The sequence below is a fragment of the Furipterus horrens genome, unplaced genomic scaffold, assembly GCF_987537825.1.
Source record: "Furipterus horrens unplaced genomic scaffold, mFurHor1.1.pri manual_scaffold_17, whole genome shotgun sequence".
NCBI classification, from domain to species: Eukaryota; Metazoa; Chordata; class Mammalia; order Chiroptera; family Furipteridae; genus Furipterus; species Furipterus horrens.
Genome location: NW_028327187.1, coordinates 8,352,815 through 8,361,694, shown reverse-complemented (window position 1 = coordinate 8,361,694; position 8,880 = coordinate 8,352,815).

The window sequence follows — 8,880 nt, the reverse complement described above, 5'->3', positions numbered from 1 at the left end:
CCAGGGCACCAGCACGAATTTGGGTTTTCTGATGGGCAGTAATTTTCTTTTACAGGTGGGAAAACAAACAAGGACACCAGTCATTTGTTTGAGATGGAAATATTAGTGGTGGAGCCATGTCTTTACACCACGTCTTCTGACTCAGGTATTTCCCTGGAGCCTCCACATAATTTCTCTGAAGTGAGACAGTGGGATTAAGTGTGCTGTTATGTTAATCATGCAGAATTGTGCATTTGTAATTTGGGGTGTGTTTTGTTCAAGGCAATTTTGTAATACGTGTTTTGGTCACCAAGTAAATAATACATAGATAATATGGCAAATAAGCATCTCTAATGATCTCTTTTATTGTTCAGCTTGAGTCTAGCTGCTTCATTGGTCACCCAACAAAGGTGGATTTAACGGTGGGCACACCGGGCGTGCGCCCTGGGCCCCAACTTCTGAAGGGCCCCACAAAACCCCAACTTTACACTTTTTTCTAATGACACCAAGTTTGGTTTCATTACTACGCTGCATACAATATGGTTAACATGTATTTTTATTTTCCCTGTCTCTTTTTTTTAAGGGGCCCAATATTTTCTTCTGCGCCTGGGGCCTCAACCGACATTAATCTGCCTCTGTCACCCAATCCTGTCAATTCTTTCTTTCACAAATAACTCTTCCTCTATATTCATGCTTACACTTTCTCAAACAGGAGCTTCCTAACTCCCCTCTCTGACTCCCCTTCCTGTGTCCCCAGATGTCCATGACTCTGGCCCACCAAGGGCAGATCAGTCTAAATCACATGTTTACCATGTCAAGATCACTGCGTAAGAAGTTCACATGTTGCCTTGATGACAAACTCTTCTCTATAGAAACTCCTCTGAAATTTGCCCCCACATCTGCCCAACCAGGTTTGCCATCTTCTAACCAAATTCTCCCTATTTCCCATTTTCAGTTCTAATTCCACTCCTCAGGAAAGTGTTCCCTGACTTCTTTTTTTAACAGCTTTGTTGAGCTTATAATTTGTATATCACACAATTCACATATTAAGCTCTCCAGTGGTTGTACAATAATCACAGTGCTGAACAACTATCACTACAATCAGTTTTAGACTATTCTCATTATCAAGAAAAGAAATTTTGCATTACATACTTACAGTAGGAAGACAAATATGTTCTGGGGATCTTGGTTAACCATACTGCATTATGTAGCTGAAAATTACTGGAAGAGTAGATGGTAAATGTTGTCACTGCACTGAGAAAATGGTACTTATGTGACACAATGGAGGTGTTAGCTAATGCTATGGCAGTAATCATTTTGCAATATATGTGCATTAAGTCAACATTTTGTACACTTTGGACTTACATAATTTTATATGTAATTATATCTCAGTAGAGCTGAAAAATAAACTCTGTACCTGTTACCAGACAGAAAACCTGGCCCTGAGCAGGTCTGCCTAAGGCCAACTGTAGTGTATGGGTCCAGGAAAGATTTCGTAACATGAATCCAAACGACTATAAGGGTACGTTATTAAATCTGGGGGCAGTAAACCAAGAAAGGGCTTAGAACAGCAGAAGAAACTGGAGAGTCCAGGCCGGGTAGCTTTAGCTCACTGGGAAGTCAGAGAAAAGGAGGCCTTGGAGACAGGTTCAGGTAGTTAGCCTGGGATGAGCTGCCTATGCCCACTGCTCCCCTGGTTGTAAGTCCCAGGGTCTCTTAGAGTTTAGAGACATGTGCCTGTGGAGGAGGAAGTGAGGGAAGAGGGAAAAGGGAATGGCCTGGGCTGCCCCCCAGAGGGAGAGCTGGAACACTGGGTCCTGTCTTGAGACTTCTATCTATTGCAGATAGGAATCTTAGGGGAAGTCTCAGGGGAGGGTTTCAGCAGAATATTCATCAGTTCTCCAGGTGTGCCCTTTCAGGGTCATGCTCTCGATACTGATGGGTCAGTGACAGGGCAGGGGGTCTTTAGTAATTGTAGCTGGTCCTGGTGTCACCCACCTGGTTTTGCTGCTATTCTGGGCCTGAAGCTGAAACACAACTGAGGCCTAGATGTTATCTGTAGGGAGGTGACCTTTTGTATCTGGCTGTAAATTGCTCAACCCGTTTGTTCAGCTCTCTGTCTCACTTTCTCTATTACACTTGCCAAGGAATTTTCCTAGCTTTGGACTATCCTACTTCATGCCCAATTGCAGTCTCTCCCATTTCTCCTCAAGTACTCAACTGCCTCACAACCCCTGCCCCAGCCCAAGGAAGCCAGTAATATCTCTCTGTATCTATGGGTGTGTCTACTCTGGTCATTTCATATAAATGGAAACATACAATATATAGTGCTTTGTGATTGGCTTCATTACTGTGGTATAATGTTTTCAAGGTTTGATCCATGTTGTACTGTGTACAAAGTCTTCATTCTCTTTTATTGCCAAATAATAGTACATACATTTGTACAGATACACCACATTTTGTTTATTCATTCAGTTTATGACCATTTGGATTGCTTCTGCCTTTTGGCTCTCGTGAATAATGATGCCATGAACATTCAAGTGCAAGTTTTTGTATAAACATGTTTGAATTTATCTTAGGTATATACTGAGTGTAAAATTACTGGGCCCATGTAATGCTATGATTAACTTTTTTAAGGAACTTCCAGTGCTTTCCAAAGAGGTTACACCGTTTACATTTCTGCACAACCTCATCAACATTTGTTATGCATCTATAGCCGTCCCAGTGATTGTGGAGTGGTATCTCATTGTGATTTTGATTTTGATTTCCCTGCTAACTGATGATGTTGAGAATCTTTTCATGTGTTTATCAATTATTTGCATATCTGTTTTAAAGAAGTACCTATTTAAATGTTTTGGCTATTTTAATTGACTTCTTTGACTTTTTATTATTGAGTTGTTATAACATGTTATACACGTTCTTTATACATTCTGAATACTACTAGTTCCTTATTAGATACATAATTCATAAATATTTTATCCCATTCTGTTGAATGTATGTTCACTTTTTGATAGTGTTCTGTGAAGGACAGACATTTCTAATTTTGATAATGTTCAATTTATTTTGTTGTTGTCATTGTTTATGCTTTTGGCATTACGTCCAAGAAACCATTGCCTAATCCAAAGTCCTGGAAGTTCCTCCAAATTTACGTTCTAAGAATTTTATAGTTTTTCACACTCACAATTAGATCTTTGCTTATTTTTACATATGGGGTGAGGTATGGGTCCAATTTAATTTTTTGAATGTGAATATCCAAATGTCCCATTAGTCAAAATGATTATTGTTGTTCATCAGGTCATCTTTTGACAACCTTGTCAAAAATTAATATACCATAAATATGAAGATTTCTAAACCCTCAATTATGTTTTATTAATCAACATGTCTATTTTTATGCCATTACTGCACTATTTTGATTACCATAGCTTGTAGTGAGTTTTGAAATCAATGTAATCAATATCTGTGGATCCTTCAATTTCTTTTTCTTTTTTCAAGAACATTTTAGGTATTCTGGAATACTTACATTTTCATGTGAAATTTAGGTTTAGGTTGTCAATTATTTTTCCAAATAAAGCCAGACTGGATTTTTATAGGGCTTGTGTTGAATGTGTAAATACATTTGAGGAGTAGTACTGTTTTAACAATATTGTCTTATAATCCATAAACATGACGTGAGTGAAATGTGTTCTGAGTTATTTGGATCTTCTTTAATCTTTCAACAATTATCTGTAGTTGTTGGAGTACAAGTTTTGCACTTATTTTGTTAAATTTATGCCTAGGTATTTTATTATATTTATTTGCTTTTGAAAATGGAATTCAAGTTTTTATTTTATTTTCAGATTCCTCATGGAAAGTGCTTATAAATGCAATTGACTTTTATACACTGCTTTTTTCTCCAATATCCATGCTGAAATTATTTACTAGTTTTAATATATTTTTTATTTTTTAAAGATTTCATTTTTATTTATTTTTAGAGACAAGGGAAGGGAGAAAGAGAAACATGGATGTGAGAGACAAAGATGTGCATCGATCTGTTGCCTCTCGCATGCTCCCAACTGGGGACCTGGCCTGCAACCCAGGCATATGTGCTGACCGGGAATTGAACTTGGCGACCTTTCAGTTCACACAGGCCGGTGTCCAATCTACTGAGCCACACCAGCCAGGGCAATAGTTTTAATATTTTTATTGGATTCATTCAAATGTTCCCTATACAACATTTTTCCATTTGCAAATAGTTTTACTTTTTCCTTTCCAGCCTGAATATCTTTTATTTCTTTTTCTTGCCTATTTGTCTTGCCTAAAACTTCTAGTCTAATATTGAATAAAAGTCATGAGAGTGGGCATCCTTGTCTTGTTTCTGATCAAGCGGAAATAATTCTTCCCTTTTCCATTAAGTATGATATTATCTGTGGAATTTTTGTAAATGTCCTTTATTAGTCTGAGGAAGTTTCCTTCTATTCCTAGTTCATTTCATATTTTTATTATGAAAGGGTATTCTGTTTTTTTTCAAACATTGTTTCTGCATCAATTGAGATAATCACATGGTATTTGTCTTTGATTCTATTAATGTGGCATATTAATCAATATTCAAATATTAAATCAACATTACATTCCTGGGATGAATCCCCTTTGGTCACTGTAAATAATCCTTTTCATATGGATCAGAATGATAAAATTTGGTTCAGGTTTTTCCATCTAAAAAAACTTTGGCTTGTAGTTTTTTGTGATGTCTTTGTCTGGTTTTGGTATCAGCATAATACTAGCCTCACAGAATGATTTGGGGAGTTTTCCCTCTATCTAGTTTTGAAGTAATTTGTGAGGAGTTGATATCAATAATTCCTTAAGTATTTGGTAGAATTCAATAGTTAAGCTATCTGAGCCTCATTTTTCCCTTGTGGGAAGAATAATTATTAATCAAATCTCCTTACTTGTCATATATCTATTCATATCTTCTATTCTTCTTGAGTCAGTTTCGGTAGCCTATGTCTTAAGAATTTGACCATCGATGCCCTGGCTGGGTATCTCAGATAGTTAGAATGTTGTCCCCTTATGCCAAGGTTGCAGGTTTGATACCTGATCAGGGCACATACAAGAGACAACTAATGAAAGAATAAATAAGTGGAACAACAAATCGATGGGTTTTTTCCTTCTCTCCCCCTTCCTCTCTCTTTCTCAAAAATCAATCAATAAAGAAAAATTTTTAAAGAATTTGACCATTTAATCTGTTACTTAATTTGTTGCATGCAGTTTTTCATAGTATTCCCTAATAATCTTCTATACTTTTGAAATGTCAGTAGTCATGACCCCTCTTTCACTTCTGATTTTAGTAATTTGAATTATTTTCTTAATGATTGCTCTACAGTTACAATATATATCATGTATGAATGACGCATGGACATGAACAACAAACGGTGTGTGGATTGACAGTGGGACCAGGGGGGTAGGCTGGGCAGAGGAGGGTGAAGGGGTAGAAATTGGGACAACTATAATATAATAACAATAGAAATAGAAAGAAATATACCTAAGATTTATACTAAATTATTTCCAGTGATATATAGAAATGTTGCTTCTATATAGTACTATTTCCTCTTCCTCTTTTTTAAACATTTTTTAAAATCCTCACCCAAAGATATATTTATTGACTTTAGAGAGAGGGAGAGGGAGATAGGGAAACATCCACACGGGAAATAAATATCAATGAGAGAAACAATGATTGGCTGCCCCACCTGGGGATCAAACCCACAACCCAGGTATGTGCCCTGACTGGGGATCAAACCCGCAACCTTTTGGTGTACAGGATGACGCACCAACCAACTGAGCCACTTGGCCAGGGCCCCTCTTCCTCTTGTCTGTCATTATTCATATTACATCTATATGTTACAAACCCAAGATTACATTGCTGTACTTCTCACTTTATAAAATGTTCTGTCTTTGAAAGATGTTGAGCAAAGATATGAAAACAAGTATATTTTACAGAGTTGGTTATATTAACCTTTTAAAACACTATTTCTGATTCATTTCATTACCCTATTATGGTTTTTTTCTCCACACCTTCTTTTATTGTAAAGTATTACATTAATATGTGTTAGGGAGACAATAATAAACTATCCATACAAACAATTGCTTTTTAAATTGGATTGGAGAAGAAAGGAGAAGAAAGATGCAATTAAATTATCTTCTTTGCATAATTAGTACTTTTACTGGTGTTCTATTTTTTTTTTTTAATGTAGATTTCAATTACTGCCTTGGATCACTTGTTTTCAGCCTGAAAAACTTTCTTCAGTATTTCTTGTAAGATAGGTCTACCACCAATGAATTTTCTCAATTTTTGTTTATATGGGAATATCTTTATTTCACTTTTAGTGTTGAAATAATATTTTTCTGGATATAATATTCTTCATTGACAGGTTTCAGGACATTGGATATATTGTCTCTCTGGTTTCTGGCCCCCATTATCTGAAGAGATATCGAGTGCTAATCTTTATGGGGGTCCCCTTGTACATGATGAGCTGTCTTTGTCTTGTCTTTTTCTTTGGCTTTCAACATTTTGACTATCATCATGTTTGAGTATGGTATCTTTAAGTTTCTTCTATTTTTAATTCATGTGTCTAACAATTTTTTAGGCTCTATTCAGTTTTCTTCATAATTTTCCTTTCTCTTCTTCAGATTACATAATCTCTATAAATTTATCTTCAAATGTATTGATTCTTTTGCTATTTCAAATTTACCATCGATCCCCTCTAATGAAACTCTTTTTCTTTTCACTGTACTTTTTACATTCAGAATCTTCAGTTTGTTCATTTCATAATTTCTATATTTTATTGATATTCTCTATTTGATGGAGCATTGTCATGCTTTCCTTTATTTTTGTAAGCATGGCTTCCTTGAGTTATTTAAACGTACTGAAAATAGCCGATTTGAAATTTCTATCTGCTAAATTTAACATCAGTGCCTCTCATAAAAAGATTTCTTTGCTTGCTTTTTTCCCTGGGAATGTTACACACGTTCCTGCTTCTTTACTTAGCTAATGATCTTTTTCTTGAAAACTTGGTCTTTCAGATCATTTATTGTAGCAACAAGCAGAGACTGTTTTTGTTGTTGTTGTTTTTTTAGTGACGAGACCATGCTATTTTAGTGAAGTCTTTTTCCCTTATAATATGAAGCTTCTGATGTTGTTCGTTTTTTAATTAAAAATATTTACTGATTTGAGAGTGAGAGAGACAGAGACAGACAGACAGATGCCTTCCCTGTGCACCCCAACCAGGGATCAAACACACAACCACGGTATGTGCCCTGACCCAACCCACGACCTTTCAGTGAACTGAATAACTGAGGTTGGGACTTCATTTTGTAGACAGTGGGGCGTGATAATATGTTCTTCAACAGGCCAGTCATGTGATTACTTGAGAAAGGTTGGATATCTGACTGCAGAATGAAGGATGGATTTCCAGTAGTGAGACTGGAGGCAGAGACCAGTAAGAAAGGAAGCTATTGCTACCTTTTTTTGTTTAAAGATTTTATTTATTTATTTTTAGAGAGGGGAAGGGAGGGAGACAGAGAGGGAGAGAAACACCAGTGTGCGATTGCCTCCCACATGCCCCCAACTGGGTATCTGGCCCACAGCCCAGGCATGTGCCCTGACTGGGAACTGAACCAGGAATCCTTTGGTTTGCAGGCCGGTGCCCAATCCACTGAGCCACAGCAGCCAGGGCTCTTGCTACTTTCCAAGGGAGAACGGACAAAGTCCTGATCTTTGGCACTGACGGGGGAGGAGGGAGTGAAGGATTGAAGTGACCTTTAAAAAGTACACTAGAGGCTTTTCAGACAGATTCAACAATTCCTGTATAAACTGGAATAACGATTTAAATGTGTTTTTTCTGAGTGATAATAGAAATTTGCAGAGCTTAAAATGGTTAAGAGTCCATTAATCCTAGGCTGTGAATTTAAGCAGTTCCTGGGGGCGGGCGGGGGGTGTTTGTTCCAGGATTGCGGAGATAGGTGTCTAGTCATGATCACTTGTGTAGCATAGAGAGGTAGGCAGTTATGTAAGGATTAACTCCTGCTCTCAAGAAACTTAAAGTTTTAGAGAGAAGGTTACAAAGCACTTCAAAAATTTAAGAATATAGCCATCTTTCCCTTACTCTAGGGCCTAGCAATAAAATAACTATGTTGAAATGCTTCACAAATGCTTATTAAATAGAACATAACTAGAGTATAATGTTCAGTATGAGCTCATGAAAAATATAGGTTAGTAGATTAAAGGCAGATAAAGCTTCCTAGAGAAGGTAAGGTTTAAACAATATGGTTGAAATAACATAGAATTCAGGTAGCCCTAGTGGAAGTGATAAGGAATGGGGTTGGGTTAAAAGTGGGGAGGAGGGGATGGTATTGGCATGAGTCAAGACTAGAATTATGTGTATAAATCCAGAGAGATGTCATGCCTTGCTGGTGTAGACATTGGGGTGGAGTTAGTGTTACCAAACAGCAAGTGGGGTCCCGCTGTCCATGACCACCCTCTAGGGAAAATTCTGAGGGTTTTGGTGAGAAAGGAAAGGAGTCTGTATTCAAAAACTTCAAAATTTTGGAATAACAGCTTTCCACATGCATTAGTCACTTAAGCCTACCAATTAAGGCTAAAGTCTTTAACTCCTGAGTTCCCCTATCATTCCCCCTGTTAGTTTTTAATTATCTTATTTCTGTAGGATTAGTTTACAAACTAAAAAATCATAAGATACAAGAGCTACATAGTTTTGGAAGAATGGGAGACTTCTGCCTCAGAGTCCTTCCCCTGTAGAACACCCAAAGAAGAATAATCTTGGCACCCTGTGGAGGCCAGCCCAATCCTAGGTGTGCCCGGAGTTCCTTCTACCATAGAAAATACCATCCGCAAGCAGCTGCAGCAAG